At 42.4% G+C, this 18,806-nt stretch overlaps 1 protein-coding gene across 4 annotated transcripts in view; it reads left to right on the forward strand.

The window, feature by feature from the left end:
- The first annotated feature begins 4,422 nt into the window (after nt 1-4,422).
- Nucleotides 4,423-18,806, forward strand: part of LOC126190711 (baculoviral IAP repeat-containing protein 6-like) — a 146,109-nt gene continuing 131,725 nt past the window's right edge. The window contains exons 1-2 of one of the 4 annotated variants that reach the window (XM_049931182.1): nt 4,423-4,817; nt 5,266-5,346. The gene's annotated coding sequence lies outside the window, so the exon portion shown is untranslated. The remainder of the gene's footprint in view (nt 4,818-5,265; nt 5,347-18,806) is intronic. The other 3 variants (XM_049931184.1, XM_049931183.1, XM_049931185.1) reach the window with 3 other exon arrangements.

Here is an 18,806-nt window from a genome sequence, read left to right on the forward strand (position 1 = left end):
TGTGGCACATTTGGCTGGCATAGATGTCCGGTGCAGTTAAGCCAGCTGTAGTTATCTGTGCAAAAGACAAAGTCCAGATAATGAAAACGATAGCAGACAAAGTTTATGCTACAATGGACAACATGCATACAGCATGTATGATGCTGACTGTGGAAGGTTGTGCACAACAGGAGACTACAGCTATATGGAAGAGCCAGCATTGAGATTTGGCCATGGAGCTACATGAACCTATGGGCCACATTGACACATTACAATGACAAGTGTCGAAATTGTTACAGTACAGGAAGAGCTCATCTGGTCAAAAGGAAGATAACAATGGGACTAAGAGTGGCAGTCAGCAGGAGAAGATGTGTTGGTAGCACTGGCAGTTAGGCGACAAGGCAAACAGGTGCACAGGGCAAAAATGGCAGCCCAAGTACACGTCAGCCAACGGAGTCACATAACGCAGCGCACCACATTAGAATCACACACAATCAACCACTATCACAGTGATCAAGAAGCTTATTCCCAGATCGCTTTATAGTGCCAAAGGACAAATTTGAGGGTTTGTTAAAAGCAGGTGTGCTATGCAGTCTCGATAACCTATGGACATTTGCGTTACACTTTGTAAAAAAGAAGGATGGTACTTGGAGACTCAGTGGTGACTATCGGAAATTAAATGCCTGCACAATTCCAGACCATTACCCAGTGCCCAAATGTACGTATTTCAGTAATGTCCTCATAGGATTGGCAGTCTTTAGCGAATTTGACTGTAAGAAGGCATACCATCAGATACCAGTCACAGAGGTGGATATACCAAAGACGGCAGTTACAATACCTTTTGGGTTGTTCAAGTATGTTCGAATGCCCTTTGGCCTTAAAAATGTGGCGCAGGCGTGGCGGAGGTTTGTGGATGAGGTACTACAGGGTTTTAAGTGTTGTTTCGCTTTTCTATATGATATATTCGTGTACTCAGAGATAAAAGAGTTGCATGAAGAACGATGCAAACGTATCTCAGGTTCGTTTTCAAAGGAATTAAGGAATATGGAATAACTATCAATGAGGAGAAATGCACTTTCTGGCAGCAGGTGACATTTTTGGGTCACACAGAGTCGGTAGATGGAATATGCCCCTGCAGTCTAAAATACCCATTATCAAATAAATATCTCGACCAATCGATTATCGAGAACTTAGATTTTCAGGGGCAGTAAATTTCTACTGTCGACACCTGCCATGGGCAATTGAGGGTCAAGTGCCATTGTAAGCGGCACTGGCGGGAATGAGCATAACTGGCAGGCGGCCCCTGAAGTGGACCCTACATATGCAAAAGGCATTTCACCAAGTGAAAGCAGATCTGAAAAAAGGCAGTTCTATTGGCTCATCTGGTACTGCCTGCACCGTTGTCTATAGTGGTCGACACAAGTCAACAGGCAATAGGAGCAATCCTCCATCAATTTGCAGAAAACCACTGGGTTTATTATGATGCAAACTCACAACATGCAGTTCAGAGGAAGTGCGTATGACAGAGAACTTCTGGTAATGTAGGAAGCTGTAAAATATATTCGTTCCTACATTCAGACCAGAGCATTCACCATTTATATGGACCACAACCTGTAACATTCGCATTCAGCAAATCTAATGACGATTGCTCTCCACTACAAGCTCAACAACTAGAGTTCATTGGCCAGTTCATGACAGATTTTCATCATATTAAGGGAGTGGGAAGCATCATGGCTGATTTCTGGTCAAGGTTCAATACCATCTCGCAGACAGCCGATTATGAACATTTGGCAGCTACATAAGGCCACAAAACACTTACAACAAGAGTACTGGCAGGACATCACTACTGGACTGAAACTTCAGGAAGTGAGGCCAACGGGGACGAAGGTTAGAATTTGATGCGACATGCCGCAAAACTAACCTCGACCTTTTGTTCCTGAAAAGCTGAGGAAGGTGACTTCAATAGCATCTATGGACTGACACACCCCAAGTAAGATTGTCATTGGTGTGCAGAAACGTGCGTAGCACTCCAAAAATGCACGGTCAGAGGACTTGTGCACAAACCAGTTAAGGTCCCACCATCTACAAAAAGGTTTACACACATTCACCCAGACATTGTAGGATTGCTACCGTCCTAGTACCACTATTTGTTTACTGCTGTAGACCAGATCACGCGATGGGCAGAAGCAGTGCCATTGGCTGATATATTGCTGGAGACAGTGGCATGAGTGGTTTTGGTGATTTGGTTTGATCATTTCAGTTGCCCCATACATTTGACCACAGATCAGGGCTGACAATTAAAATCGACCTTATTTTTAAGGCTGGCAAAGTTATGTGGATTTCAGCACCACCACACAACAGCCTACCACACTGAAAGTAATGGCGTGGTCGACCGTTGGCACAGGGCCTGGAAGGCTGCCTTGATGTATCATACCAAGAGCTGTACTTCAGACTCATCAGTGATGTTTTAGGAATTACAGACCACTCGCAAACCAGATTTAGGAGCTTCCACAACAGAATAGATTTATAGAGAAGTCCTACGCCTGTCAGCAGACGTTTTTGCTACACCATCGGAAGCAATGGCCCATGTTCAGCAGCAAGTACGAGAACACATTTTCAGGTTCTCAGCATGGAGAGGGCACCCAGTCTGTACACAAACACTCAGGGCATGGTTCTCATGTGTGGTTATGGACAGATGCAATACAACCGCCCCTGCAACCACCTTCCTCTGGACTTTACAACGTGTTAACCAGACACAGCCACTTGAAGACGATAGAATTTATTAGAAACCAGCAAACTGTCTCCATAGACTGAGTGAAACCCACCCACATGCTGTTGCCCAAAGGAGAGGCAGCATAGCAACAACAGATAGACATGGCACGTGTACTGCTGGAATGGCAGGAGGAAGAGATGACAGGGTTAGAGAGCCTTGGAGGAGGAGCCACAGATCTTTTGAGATGTTCTTAAGCTGGCAGATGCATAGCTTACAAGTATACCCACGTTCCTGGTGCTCCACTGTACCGCAGGGTGGGGGGGGGGGGACACCGTGTGTGAATTGCTATCACTGGATTGAGTGTACAGCGCACGCTGTTGTTTATTCCATGAGAGAAAAAAGAAAACAGAGACTGTAGTTTGTTCTTTGTTATATTTGTGTTTTTTTGTTTTTCGAAAAATTTCGCTCCTTGTATGGATTGATTCAGCCTTTTGCTAATAAAGCCAATGGCCATGCCACAATGGTGACACCAGTTCCCGTCAGATCACACAAGTTAAGCACTGTCGGGCTGGGCAAGGACTTGGTTGGGTGACCATCTGGTCTGCCAAGCACTTTTGGCAAATGGGGTAAACTCAGGATATGTGTGGCAAACTTAGGAGCTACTTGATTGAGAAGTAGCGGCTTCAATCTCATAAACTAACATATAGCTAGGAGAGCAGTGTGCTGACCACATGCCCCTCCATATCCACATCCAGTGACAACCGTCAGGTGAGGATGACACGGCGCGCGGTCGGTACCGTTTGGCCTTCATGGCCTGTTGGGGCGAAGTTTTGGTTAGTTTAGTTTTGCGAATAAAGTTATAGCTTTACTGAAATAGTATTTGTCGAAATTAATTACATGGAAACTGAGGAGGGCTAAGCCTAAGTGCAAATACGTTAGAAAAATTGTGTTTTTTCTCCTTCGATAGTTTTCACTTAGTAACAATTATTTAATAACAACTGCTCTATCCATTTATTTTCTTATTTATACACTGTGTAGGTGTCTGGTCTGTTCATTTATTTTAAAACCTAAATCTTTTTTGGCTGTCTAAAATCTGGCGCTTCTTGTGGTAAATCAATCAATGTAAGAAAATCCAAGACGTCGTAGAATATTTGCAGTGTTTACGAAAACCAAGCAACATATGAAGTAAAAACTAAGAAGACGCAAAACTACAAAATCCAATACTATTATTATTACCATCAGTGTAGGTCATGATTTAGGTTTATTTCCATTGCCTCCGCCAGCGTCAAGATCAAAACTTTCTTTCTGAGAGACTTCGACTATGATGTTCCGTCTTGTTCCATTCTGTTAATGGCCTGTGTGAATACTGCCATTTTAAATGAGTTTTGAACTGTTTTAATGTTCCGATCCGTCTCGATTCGTTCCATCAAGTGTGAATTGACTGTAAGACGACACAAATTCCACCATAATAATATGAGTGAACATGGCAAGTTTTGGTTACCTTTAGACATTAGCAGACGTGGCCATCGTCCCCTCACCAAACTCATCGTCAAAACTTTCCTTCTGAAAATGAATCACTGACGTACCGTTCCTTATTAGTTGACGATATGTTTAAAATTGTTGTCTGAAATGCACTATGAAATTTTGTTTACCACGACGTTCAGCGTAAATCGACCTTTAAATCGACCAAAGTTTCCGTCGAGGAAGAGACTTCAAGATTTTGATCCTTATGACAAGTCAGGGATCTTTATTGCCAAAGCCTCACAAGACCTATCTGTGTGAAGTTTACAGGGAAAAGGCCATAATCGTAGCCAAGTTTTGAATGTTTGGTTGTTGTTTGCCGTGTGGTGGCATACGAGTTGATCATACCTAGGGATAAGATTTAAACTTGGTAAAGTACGATTAATATTGACTGGTATTTTGTATTTCGTTTAATATGGAGTGGGTAAATCCTTCTGCGCTTATAAAGAAAGATGTGACTAGGAGAATGGGAGCGGGTTGACCATCTTGATATTAATTTACTAAGATTATTCCGATAAGGAGATCATCGAAAACTGTGGGATGCGTTATGTATAGCAACGTTCCATTTTCATCCGTATAGAAGCTGCTACTGTGTGGAGTTAAGGTAGGCCGAAAATCCGCTTTTGTTACGACGTAGTCCTAGTGGAAAAGTCATATAGTGTGTGCAGTGTCTGTACAGCTTAAATAATTGTATATTTAATTACGAAGTGTGTCGTGTACATAAAATTAATGCTATTATTGATTTGGGGGAAAAAGGATTTGTTTTGATAGTTTAGCAAGGAAATATTCACACATGTTTATGCCCGCACCATTTCCTTTTTTACCGAAGATTTTCTTTTATAAAATTGTTTGAAAACTATTTAAAATGAAAGGTGATAGCTTTCTTTCATCTCCTTTTAGGAATCTTAGATTGTTAAAAACTAATGAACGTCTTTGATGGTGTAGCATTGTAGTATTAGCACCCCGGTGTAGCAGGCATACCATTGTTATGAATCTGTGTGTATGTCAAGCTCACATAATTTTCACATTTAAATTTAATCTCTTCCATACAGTTTTGAAGACACATGCTGGTTTGTTGCGGATCAGATCAACAAGTGTTGCAACGTGACCCTCTTCCAATGATTTGAAATTAGGTATGCTTTTAGTATTCATAAGAATTAACACACATCATTTTTTTTTTTTTTTTTTTTTTTTTTACCATTTTCTGATAAAAGGTTAGTTATCAGTTGGTGCCCAATACGTGAAAAGGATCGAATATTTTGCTCGTGGAACGATATTGATTTGTTAACAACTTGTTGTAATTAAGCTAGAACAATGAAATTGATTTCATTGGAAAGCTCGTTCAAATATCTTTTGTATGATATAAAACAGAATTAGTTAGCAGGTAAATTTTTATAACAACCTTGAATTTACTGAACTTTTAAAAACTGTGGATTTAAAATTGTCAAAAAATGTGTGAATGATACCCTTTTCCTTTAGGCTACATTTTTTTTGGAAGTTTGAACTTGGGTTGAAAATGGGATCACCATCAAAAGTTTTCATGTGTTTATCACGATTGTGTTACATGTCATTCAGATCTAGGAATTTTTTTCCTTGACAATTGTATAGAATCGTGGTTTAATTTATTATTTGACATCAAAACTATACATACAAATAGCTGTGTTCTGAAGTGTGTAGCACTAGCAAAAGATTAATAAATCTACTTACATAGCCAAAATATCAATTTTAATACAGTGAAAATCTCATTTTGAACTATGGGTGCTACATGGTTGATCGGTGTGACCTATCTGTTTGGTATTTTGTCATTGGATAATATTTGTTTGTTGAGCTGTAGTCAGTTGTTGAAAGTGGCATGTACATTATCTTTTGGTGTGATAGATTGTATAAAATGAAATTTGATTAATTTTGAAATGTTTTGGAATTAGCTGGAAGAGACTTTTGTACAATTCTCACAAATGTAGAAGTTTATATTTGTACAGTAAGTTACTATGGGTCGACAGAAGCGTCAGATCCCACGCGTCTGCTTTGACCCGTGACGTAATGGTGTTGTCGTGTGTGACGTCATGATGGCGCGGAGTTTGGTTTGAGTGTGGCTGTCTCCAGTTCTGTTTTATCTTATTTTATTTACTTTTCTGATCTGTTTGTTCTATCTTGTGAGATTTTTTTTTTTTTAATTTAAAAACACTTATTACTTATTTTAATTATCTGTTTCCTCGAATTTCTGTTTTAGTTTATTATATTTATCTTTCTGATCTGTTCGTTCTATCCCATGAGATTTTTTTTTTTAAAGACAAAAAACACTAATCAGCTACTGAAGCATCTTTATCTTCTATGGGTTGCAGGGGTTACGACCCCTGGGGAGGTAGGTGGTATTCATTCATGGCTGTCTTCACTTACACGTTGTAGCTACGCAAGGCGCCTAAATTTGTTTATATTTACTTTGCCCCCCACCAAAAACACCCCATTTCCCGCGATTGTCCCGTTAGTGTCATTAGGCTTCTTGTGGAAAGTGCGTGTGTTTGTTTTTATTTCCGCCATATTTGTGACGTCATGGGTCAAAGCAGACGGGTGGGATCGGACGCTTCCGTATTTCCGTTACTATTTGCAAACTGTTAGCATAATCTTAAATTTTATTCCTTGATGTGGAAAAATGTAGTGATGTATTTCAAAATACAGGATGATGATGCACTGAACTTCAAAGACTAGTAATAGAAATTAGACTTAGTGCGTGATGTAAAATGCCTAAAATTTCAGCTTTGTGCTGTAATCCTGTTAATTAAGAGGATCACAGTAACCTCAGAAAATCTTGTCCTGTTTCCTGATGGACGATTGAAAGAAAGCATTTCCTAACATTAAGTCTGGAAGTATGCCACAAGTGTTGGTGGGAAAAAAAAATTCACAAGTAGAAGTATCTGATATTCCTAGCCTAGGAAATGATCTAGTGTGTTCTGAGCTCAAACAAAACAGTGAAAAGCTGTTAAGCTGTATTGATTAACAAGACATTGCTGCCAGTGCATTCAAAGACTTCTTTGCAGTCCGTTGGTGAATTGCCAGTTAGGCCGGTATTACACTATAAAATTTCTTTGTCCAATATCTTTGTCCCCCCCATGAACCATGGACCTTGCCGTTGGTGGGGAGGCTTGCGTGCCTCAGCGATACAGATAGCCGTACCGTAGGTACAACCACAACGGATGGGTATCTGCTGAGAGGCCAGACAAACGTGTGGTTCCTGAAGAGGGGCAGCAGCCTTTTCAGTAGTTGCAAGGGCAACAGTCTGGTTGATTGACTGATCTGGCCTTGTAACAATAGCCAAAACGGCTTTGCTGTGCTGGTACTGCGAACAGCTGAAAGCAAGGGAAAACTACGGCCGTAATTTTTCCCGAGGGCATGCAGCTTTACTGTATGATTAAATGATGATGGCGTCCTCTTGGGTAAAATATTCCGGAGGTAAAATAGTCCCCCATTCGGATCTCCGGGCGGGGACTACTCAAGAGGACGTCGTTATCAGGAGAAAGAAAACTGGCATTCTACGGATCGGAGCGTGGAATGTCAGATCCCTTAATCGCTACGGATCGGAGCGCGGAATGTCAGATCCCTTAATCGGGCAGGTAGGTTAGAAAATTTAAAAAGGGAAATGGATAGGTTAAAGTTAGATATTGTGGGAATTAGTGAAGTTCGGTGGCAGGAGGAACAAGACTTCTTGACAAGTGACTACAGGGTTATAAACACAAAGTCTAATAGGGGTAATGCAGGAGTAGGTTTAATAATGAATAGGAAAATAGGAATGCGGGTAAGCTACTACAAACAGCATAGTGAACGCATTATTGTGGCCAAGATAGATACGAAGCCCACACCTACTACAGTAGTACAAGTTTATATGCCAACTAGCTCTGCAGATGACGAAGAAATTGAAGAAATGTATGATGAAATAAAAGAAATTATTCAGGTAGTGAAGGGAGACGAAAATTTAATAGTCATGGGTGACTGGAATTCGAGTGTAGGAAAAGGGAGAGAAGGAAACATAGTAGGTGAATATGGATTGGGGCTAAGAAATGAAAGAGGAAGCTGCCTGGTAGAATTTTGCACAGAGCACAACTTAATCATAGCTAACACTTGGTTTAAGAATCATGATAGAAGGTTGTATACCTGGAAGAACCCTGGAGATACTAAAAGGTATCAGATAGATTATATAATGGTAAGACAGAGATTTAGGAACCAGTTTCTATATTGTAAGACATTTCCAGGGGCAGATGTGGACTCTGACCACAATCTATTGGTTATGACCTGTAGATTAAAACTGAAGAAACTGCAAAAAGGTGGGAATTTAAGGAGATGGGACCTGGATAAACTGAAAGAACCAGAGGTTGTACAGAGTTTCAGGGAGAGCATAAGGGAACAATTGACAGGAATGGGGGAAAGAAATACAGTAGAAGAAGAATGGGTAGCTTTGAGGGATGAAGTAGTGAAGGCAGCAGAGGACCAAGTAGGTAAAAAGACGAGGGCTAGTAGAAATTCTTGGGTAACGGAAGAAATATTGAATTTAATTGATGAAAGGAGAAAATATAAAAATGCAGTAAATGAAGCAGGCAAAAAGGAATACAAACGTCTCAAAAATGAGATCGACAGGAAGTGCAAAATGGCTAAGCAGGGATGGCTAGAGGACAAATGTAAGGATGTAGAGGCTTATCTCACTAGGGGTAAGATAGATACTGCCTACAGGAAAATTAGAGACTTTTGGAGATAAGAGAACCACTTGTATAAACATCAAAAGCTCAGATGGAAACCCAGTTCTAAGCAAAGAAGGGAAAGCAGAAAGGTGGAAGGAGTATATAGAGGGTCTATACAAGGGCGATGTACTTGAGGACAATATTATGGAAATGGAAGAGGATGTAGATGAAGATGAAATGGGAGATACGATACTGCGTGAAGAGTTTGACAGAGCACTGAAAGACCTAAGTCGAAACAAGGCCCCCGGAGTAGACAACATTCCATTGGAAGTACTGACGGCCTTGGGAGAGCCAGTCCTGACAAAACTCTACCATCTGGTGAGCAAGATGTATGAAACAGGCGAAATACCCTCAGACAGACCCTCGATCTTGGGGAAGATCAGTTTGGATTCCGTAGAAATACTGGAACACGTGAGGCAATACTGACCTTACGACTTATCTTAGAAGAAAGATTAAGGAAAGACAAACCTACGTTTCTAGCATTTGTTGACTTAGAGAAAGCTTTTGACAATGTTGACTGGAATACTCTCTTTCAAATTCTAAAGGTGGCAGGGGTAAAATACAGGGAGCGAAAGGCTATTTACAATTTGTACAGAAACCAGATGGCAGTTATAAGAGTCGAGGGACATGAAAGGGAAGCAGTGGTTGGGAAGGGAGTAAGACAGGGTTGTAGCCTCTCCCCGATGTTATTCAATCTGTATATTGAGCAAGCAGTAAAGGAAACAAAAGAAAATTTCGGAGTAGGTATTAAAATCCATGGAGAAGAAATAAAAACTTTGAGGTTCGCCGATGACATTGTAATTCTGTCAGACAGCAAAGGACTTGGAAGAACAGTTGAATTGAATGGACAGTGTCTTGAAAGGAGGATATAAGATGAACATCAACAAAAGCAAAACAAGGATAATGGAATGTAGTCGAATTAAGTCGGGTGATGCTGAGGGAATTAGATTAGGAAATGAGACACTTTAAGTAGTAATGGAGTTTTGCTATTTGGGGAGCAAAATAACTGATGATGGTCGAAGTAGAGAGGATATAAAATGTAGACTGGCAATGGCAAGGAAAGCGTTTCTGAAGAAGAGAAATTTATTAACATCGAGTATAGATTTAAGTGTCAGGAAGTCGTTTCTGAAAGTATTTGTATGGAGTGTAGCCATGTATGGAAGTGAAACATGGACGGTAAATAGTTTGGACAAGAAGAGAATAGAAGCTTTCGAAATGTGGTGCTACAGAAGAATGCTGAAGATTAGATGGGTAGATCACATAACTAATGAGGAAGTATTGAATAGGATTGGGGAGAGGAGAAGTTTGTGGCAGAACTTGACCAGAAGAAGGGATTGGTTGGTAGAACGTGTTCTGAGGCATCAAGGGATCACCAATTTAGTATTGGAGGGCAGTGTGGAGGGTAAAAATTGTAGGGGGAGACCAAGAGATGAATACACTAAGCAGATTCAGAAGGATGTAGGTTGCAGTAGGTACTGGGAGATGAAGCTTGCACAGGATAGAGTAGCATGGAGAGCTGCATCAAACCAGTCTCAGGACTGAAGACCACAACAACAAACAAATATCTTTGTCAAAGATATTTGTTGGTGTAATAGGGACTTTGTCAAATGTTGTCCAATATTTGATCAAAGAAATCGCTTGTCTTCTGTTCACTGCAATGTGACATGTTACCACATGGAGCGCTAGCATTGCTGTAGTATTCTGTCGTCTGTAGTGTTTTTATAACCATTGCCGGTAAATACAATTGGTGTGTGCCGACAACTACAAAATTAATAGAGATGTATGAAGCTAATGAGGTGCTTTACAATGTGAGGCACCCTGTATACAAAAATAGATTAAGAAGATTGGGGACCTGACCTAACATAACATAACCCTTTCCTGTAGCAACGAATCGGAGTGTTACAGTGAGCCTGTCTTCTGAAGATGTAGCAGTTCTTGAGTGAATATTGTGCTTTGTGATATGAGGATACATTTCACTGAGCACATACAGAAGTGTATGCCCATCCATTCTTAAGTAATTGATGTACGACTTGACACCTTCCGCTGTAAGCTCACGTAACAAGTTTCGTTGAATGCTTTTATCGCGTCGTCATAAAACACATGGCTTCACACAGATTAGATTAGTTTTTTGTTACATAGATCCATGCTGAGGAGATCCTCATGGATGTGGAACATATCAAATTTTTTAAGCTGGAATAACAATACTGGTAGTATGAATAAATACATCATTCGTTTCTATTAAAAATTTTGCCAATGGAGTAGGAGGAGTTGGCCACTAGTAAGTCTTTCAGGCTCCTTTTAAACTGATATTTATTTCTGACTAAATTTTTTATGTTTGCTGGCAAATTATTGAAGATGAGTGTTCCTGAGTAGTGGACCCCTTTTTGAACTAAAGTGCTTTTAAGTCCTTGTGCAGACCATTTTTGTTCCTGGTAGTGTATGTATGAACCGAGTTGTTTGTTGAAAAAAAAGAGATATATTATTTAGAACAAATTTCATTAAGGAGTAAATATACTGAGAGGCAGTAGTTAGTATACCCCGTTCTTTGAAGAGCTTTCTGCAGGACATCTGTGAATTTGCTCCACAAATAATACGTATTACACACTTTTGGACTCTGAAAACTTTTGTTTGACTTGAAGATTTACCCCAAAATATTATCCCATATGACATTATGGAATGAAAGTAGGCAAAGTATGCAAGCTTTTTCATTTTTATGTTACCTATGTCTGCTAACACTCGAATTGCAAATACAGATTTGTTAAGACGTTTCTGCAGTTCTGTGGTGTGCTCCTCCCAACTGAATTTATTATCAAGTTGTAATCCCAGAAATTTAAGACTGTCAACCTCGTATGTGTGGTTCCTTCCCCCCCCCCCCCCCCCCCCCCCCCCCCCTCCCACATCTTTTCCGCAGGTGCACACGATGCAATTGCAGTACGTGCAACTGCTACGGTTAATAGCAAGTTGTTGTCAGCCATCTTAAACTTTGACGAAAAATTTTATGACAGTGTAATACCCCTTCTAGCGCTACGTCAAATATATTTGACGGAATATTTGATCACATCTTTGATCAAATCTTTGACAAAGAAAATTGATAGTGTAATACTGGCCTTAAGAAAAAACGACGGAAACAAAGCAGCCCAAGAAAAAAACTAATAAAAGTAACTTCAGTAATCCAAAGAATGGTATTGTTGCTGCCTTCTGATGAAGTTGGATGGTTATTTAGAATCGAAGATGATAGTTCACCTGAAAGAAAAATGTAGTAATTTCTCTTAAGTAAAAAGATGGAAATTCTAATCATTTTACCTAAAAGCTAAAGTGTTAAGAAGCTTCAAGAGGATTAACTTCAGTTGAGGTTGGTTGAGGCCGAAGGTATTCTGTCCTCCCCCACTTGAAAACGTTGCAAGACACTTGATCAGACGACTGCCAATTTTGTAAAAAAAAAAAAAAAAAAAAAAAAAAAAACTGCCAGGTAAAAAAGATTCATGAGAGTTTACGAAGAGAAGTTTTAAAATTAAAAAATGATTAGTTTTAAGTAATTAAAAAAAGTTATATACACTTCAAGGAAAGCTATCCAGGGCTTCACATTGGGCTTTCAAAATTTGCTGTACTATGTCCCAAAAGTTGTATATTAGCAGGAAGTAGTGGTGCTACTTACCAAAATTTCAAACTTATGCTGCCAAGGTATAACATTCCTCAGTAGACAGTGAATGATACTCGAATAAAAACCTTCGAAGATGGTGATGCAAGAGTTGTTAACCTATCATTACATGCTTGCAACTTCGTTGAATGTCAATTCCGTACAGGACAAGTAACACTAGAGAATTATTTACAGGAACTGTTTGGTGCTTGTGATATTGGCGAGATAACTTATGCAGTTAATCTCTGTTGATCGTACATGCCTAGAAACCAACACTAAATCTTCCAATGACTTCGCTGGTTCTTATTTGTGAAATTAAAACCACTTACGTGACATCCCTATGTTGCCAGTCAACAGTCAAACTTCCAAAAAAGATTGAAAAATGAGCTTAAAGTTGAGTTCCTGGTTATTTGTGATTTTGCTGATTTATACTATTGTCATACTGGATGAAGGCCAAGGTACCATCAGACCAACTCAAAAGCATAAATTCATCCCTTTCTTGTGCATTAAAAGGCAACAACCCTGAACACCCAAGTCGTACCATACCTGAATGCCTCGCACAACACTGTTACTATGCATCTTTCCTAGTCCTACTTTGTTACTTATCTCAGTAACAAGAATTAATAAGAAACTGATTTTAAGCCTGTCTGATATTCAGCTGCACTGAGCTGTTTTTAAAGGTATGCAACTCGTAATTTTTAATTAAACGTTAAGGAGTATATGAGGCGAGTCTCTCACGTTTTGGTCTTTGTGATGGTCCCCTGTAGGGTTTGACCTCCATTTTTCAAAATTTTCCCGAAAAGTGAGCCAGTTGGTGAAGGGTGCCTTACATGGTGCATCGTGCCTTGAGATCTTTAGCCCACTTTCTCGTCATCTCACTACAGTCCAGCTCATTCTCCATCTCTGGGCGAGGATGCCTTCCTGGGTGTATTTTCCACCACGCACTATGCAGTGTTGCTTTTTTGCGTTGATGATGGCCATGGACTTCTTCGCAACTCATATCCAGCACGGTAGCCAGTCCATTGTGGTGGGGTCGCCATGTACTCTGCTGGTTGTAGCCCCCTGACAACACAGGGACCGCTCTGCTGATGCCTGTACTGGTAACTCCCCTTGTATGCCAAGGAAAGTGTTTCAAGCTTAGTACAAAGCAAGAAAATACCCTAAACCATTCACCTCCCTGGCCGGAAGGAATGCCAGGCTAAGGATGGCAGCGAACCTTATTCACGCCGGTACCTCATATGTAAGAGAACTGATGGGGACTCCTTTGTTTCAATGAAGCCGCAGCTTTTTGTAGAGCATTAAGAGAACAAGTTTGGGGAGGTGGAGAACTGGTCCAAAATGTGATCTGGGTCAGTCTTGATAAAAACAGCATCCTCTGCCAAGTCACGGGCTTTACTCGCTTGTAACAAGTTCGGGAATGTTTGTTACCATCGCGCCACATAAGAGCTTAAATATGATCCAGGGTATTATCTTCTACAGGGACCTTCTATTGGAGTCTTACAAGCTGCGTGTCAATTTGGAGCGGCGATGTGTTCATTTCGTGCGGTGCGTCCATCGTGGTCGAGGGGATAATCAGGTTGTCACCTGTGACTTCATCTTGGCCTTCGAGGGTGATACCTGAGGTCAAGGTGATGGTCTACTGCTGAGAGTAAAGTCATATATATCTGCCCCGATGCGGTGCTTTGAGTGCTGAAGGTTTGGCCATATGTCTTCCCACTGTACTTCCAGTGTCACATGTCGAGGTTGTGGATGTGCATAACATCTCAATAATCCATGTGCCCTGCTTCCCATCTGTGTCAACTGTGGAGAGCATCATTCACTTTGCTCACCAGACTGCAGGATTTTACACAAAAGAGAGGAAAATCATGGAATAAAAGACCATGGACTGACTAACCTACACTGAGGTTAAGAGAGAATACGAGCATCCTATGGCTATGACCACCTCATACGCATCCACTACGAGAACAGTTGTAGCCCCCATCAGTTCCACGAATTCCAGTCGGCTCTGAACCAGAAGGCTACACCTGCCCCCTTGGTGGGGGACACTCCCCCCCACCCCTCCCCCCCCCAGTTCCCCCTGTTGCTCCCCCACCATCTACCTCTGGAGCACTGCCCCTCCCCCCAAACCCCCCCACCCCCGACCATCAGGGACACTAGTCCCCACTTCTCAGCTGGAGAAGCGTACATTGTCTTCGGCCCCTCTCACCGGGAAGGGGTCCCTTGGGTCACTCCCTTCCCAGGTTTCTGCTAATGGGAAAGATGACATCCATCAGTGGCTGAAGTGCCCAAAAGCAGCTCGTCGCAGGGCTTCACAATCATCGGCAGTCCTGGAGACTGAATCAGTGAATTGCTCCCAGCCAGAGAAAACGAAGAAGCAGTGAGAAAGTCCGAAAAGAAGACCCCTAAGACCAAGCAAATTGCGGTGGCACCCACACCACCGCTATCTACAAGCTCTGCATCTGGGTATAAGGTGGAGATTCTGGTGTCTGCTGAGGACCTAAATCTCGCTGGACCCTCAGACACAATGGATATAGACTGCTCAGGCAATAAGTAGGTGGCAGCAGGTGACCCTGAGGCGTAAACTGCCTCATTAAATGTTCCATGCCTTCCCAGTCTCATGATGACGTCATCCTCCATTGACACTGCGGCAGTTTTTTCCACCATCTGGCTGAGCTATGGCAACTGTTAAGCTTTACGCCTGCTTTCTGCATTGCCCTCCAGGAAACATGGTTCCCAGCAATGCGAACCCCTGTCCTCCATGGCTATAAGGGATATTACAGGAACCGTAGTGACTACAATTGTCAGGTGGAGTTTGTGTTTATGTCCTAAACTCAGTCTATAGTGAAACTGTGCCTCCTTTAAAACCCTCTTGAAGCTGTGGCTGTCAGAATGACGACGCAGGAAATACCTGTCTGTGATGTATATCTTCATCCAGGTCAAAAGAAGGAAGCAGGAGTGTTAGAGAGATTCGTCTCGACCATTGGGTGCCATACGTTACGTTCTCAAGTCTGGACGAAGATCAGATTTGGGTACCAGACGCCAACAGGTGTTCCTGGCATTAACATCAATGGCGTGTTATGTACTTTAGCAAATGCGATCGCTGAGCACCATGCTTGAGCCTCTGCATCAAAGAACTGCCCCGCCAACCTCTTGCGGCATCAAACGGCGGATGGAAAGGAAAGTCCTCCCATTCGCTACATGCCACCGTGAACCCAATAATGCCCCATTTACAGGGTGGGAGCTCCTCAGTGCCGTTGCGCATTGCCCTGACACAGCTCCTGGGTCAGATTGAAACCACTGTCAGATGATTAAACATCTGTCATCTGACTACAAGCTACATATCTTCGTCATCTTCAACCGGACGTGGTGCGAATGCGTCTTTCCATTGCAGTGGAGGGAGAGCACCAGTGTTCCGGTGCTTAAAACTGGTAAAAACCCGCTTGATGTGGTCAGCTATCGGCCCATCAACCTCACCAACATTCTTTGTAAGCTGCTGGAACATATGGTGTGTTGGCGGTTGGGTTGGGTCCTGTAGTCAGTCGGCTGTCTGGCTCCATGTCAGGGCAGCTTCCGCCAGGGTTGCACTACCACTGATAATGTTGTCCCTAGAGTCTGCCATCCGAACAGCCTTTTCCAGATGCCAACACCTGGTTGCCGTCTTTTTTTTATTTATGAGAAGCATATGACACGACTGGGCGATGACGTATCCTCGCCACAATATTAAGAGTGGGGTCTCAGAGGCCCGCTCTCGATATTTATCCACAATTCCCTGTCGCTTCATACTTTCCATGTCCAAACAAGTTGGTGCCTCCCGTAGTTCCTCCCATATCCAGGCGAATGGGGTCCTGCGGGGTTCTATATTGAGTGTATGTCTATTTTTTAGTGGACATTAATGGTTTAGCAGCAGCTGTAGGGCCGTCAGTCTGACCTTCTCTCTATCCAGATGACTTCTGCATTTGTACTGCTCCCAGTACTGGTGTTGCTGAGTGGCACCTACAGGGAGCCATCAACAAGGCGCAGTCATGGGCTCTAGCCCACAGTTACGTTTTCAGCTGCAAATTCGTGTGTTTGCACTTCTGTCAGCGTCATACCATTCATCCGGAACTAGAACTTTACCTTAATGATGATCCACTCACTGTAGTGGAGACATATCTATTCTTAGGACTTGTTTTCAATGCGCGATTGACTTGGCTTCTGCACCTTCGTTAACTTAAGTGGAAATGCTGGCAGCACCTCAATGCCCTCCACTGCCTGAGCAACACCAACTGTTGTGCAGATTGCTCTACGCTGCTGCAGCTCTAGAGCCCTTGTTCAATCCGCCTTGACTATGGAAGTGTGGTTTATGGTTCGATGGCGATCTGTGTTGCGTTTACACAGTGCACCACTGTGGCATTCGCCTAGTGACAGGAGCTTTTAGGACGAGTGTGGTGGCCAGCGTCCTGGTGGAGGCCGAAGTCCCTCCAGTGCAGGTTAGGCATGTGCAATGGCTCTCCAGTTATGTTGCACACATTTGTAGTTCTCCTGCGCATATGAATTACTGTCTCTTTTTTTCGCCCATGGCGGTTCATCTCCCTTATCAGTGATCAGGTCAGGACTTAACAATTGCAGTTCATGTGCGATCCCTTCTCTCTGAACTGGAGTCCGTGTCTATACCACCTATACTTGCTGTCACTTCCTCTTGATTCTCGACATGTGCTGGGTCGATGAAGTGGTTTATACCGATGGCTCGTTGGCTGATGGTCACATAGGCTTTGCATATGTTCATGGAGGACACATAGAACAGCACTCCTTACGAGATGGCTGCAGTGTTTTCACTGTGGGCAGCCATAGCTAATGCTCTTGAGAACATCTGCTCATGCCAAGGTGAGTCACTTCTCCTGTGTACTGACTCCTTGAACAGCCTACAAGCTATCGACCAATGCTACCCTCATCCTTTGGTAGCGACCATCCAGGAGGCCATCTATGCCCTGGAACAGCCCAGTCATTCAGTGGCGTTTGTCTGGACCCCAGGTCATGTCTGAATCACAGGCAACGAACTTGCCAACAGGCTGGCCAAACAGACTACACGGAAACCGCTTATGGAGATCGGCTTCTCTGAAACTGACCTGTGTTCAGCATTACGCCGCAAGGTTTCGTGGCTTTGGGAGATGGAATGGCATAACAGTATGCACAAAAAGCTGTGTGCCATTAAGGAAACTACGAATGTGTGGAAGACCTCCGTGCATGCCTCTAAGGCACGGTGTGGTTCTGTCGGCTCCACATTGGTGATACATGACTGACGCATGGTTACCTCCTCTGTCGTGAGGACTCACCTTGGTGTTGCTGTGGCCCATGAATGACAGTCGTCCATCTCTTGCTGGACTGCCCACCTTTAGCTGCTCCCCGGTGGACTATTAACTTTCCCAGCACCCTACTTTGGTGTTGGGCGACTGTCTCAACAGCAGCTTCAGTTTTAAGTTTCATTTGTGAGGGTGAGTTTTATCACATGTTCTGGTACATGTCCTTTGTCCCTGTGTCCTCCACCCTAGTGCTTTCAGGGTGGAGGTTTTAATGTGTTGCAGAGTGGCTGGCTTTTCCTTTTTATCCTCATGGTCAGCCAGCCATGGTAACCTGCTTTCTTGTTTTAACCGCTTCTACCTCTTTCTTGCGTCTTGTGGTTTTATTGTCCCCTTTTGTCCGTTTAAGTGTTTCTTGCCCTTCAGCTGCTGTTCTGGTTTTTCTTTTCATTCTGTTTTGTTTTGTAAGTCTCATTGTCTTATTCTCCTCGTTGTGGCGTTGTTTCCTTTGGAACAAGGGACCGATGACCTCGTACCGTGATTATAATTAAAGTTAAACTTTCAAACCACTGTAGAAATACACTAGTCAGAATGACATCAAATTGCAATGGAATATTATCGGAGAAGGGGAAAAACATATGGCAGAAGAAGAGTAAATAGTTACAAAATGTAGCAATAGATGGCACTGTAAGCATCATAATTTTATAGTGGTTGACTACAAATGACAAATGAATCACACAACAATGCCTAAGGTGTACTTTTGACTTTGGGTTTACAGGTGTGATACTGTTAGCTAAGTAAGCCCATCCACCATGGCAAGGCCATATCACACTTGATGGGAAAAATAGGTTTTTAGTTGTCCTGAGGCCAAAAACTGCATAAAAAGCATCAATCAAAATCAAATCGGCTTATTAATTTTCATGTGGCTCATGCAAAACTTGTTCAGTGTGCTG

The sequence above is a fragment of the Schistocerca cancellata genome, chromosome 6, assembly GCF_023864275.1.
Source record: "Schistocerca cancellata isolate TAMUIC-IGC-003103 chromosome 6, iqSchCanc2.1, whole genome shotgun sequence".
In the NCBI taxonomy this organism is placed as follows: Eukaryota; Metazoa; Arthropoda; class Insecta; order Orthoptera; family Acrididae; genus Schistocerca; species Schistocerca cancellata.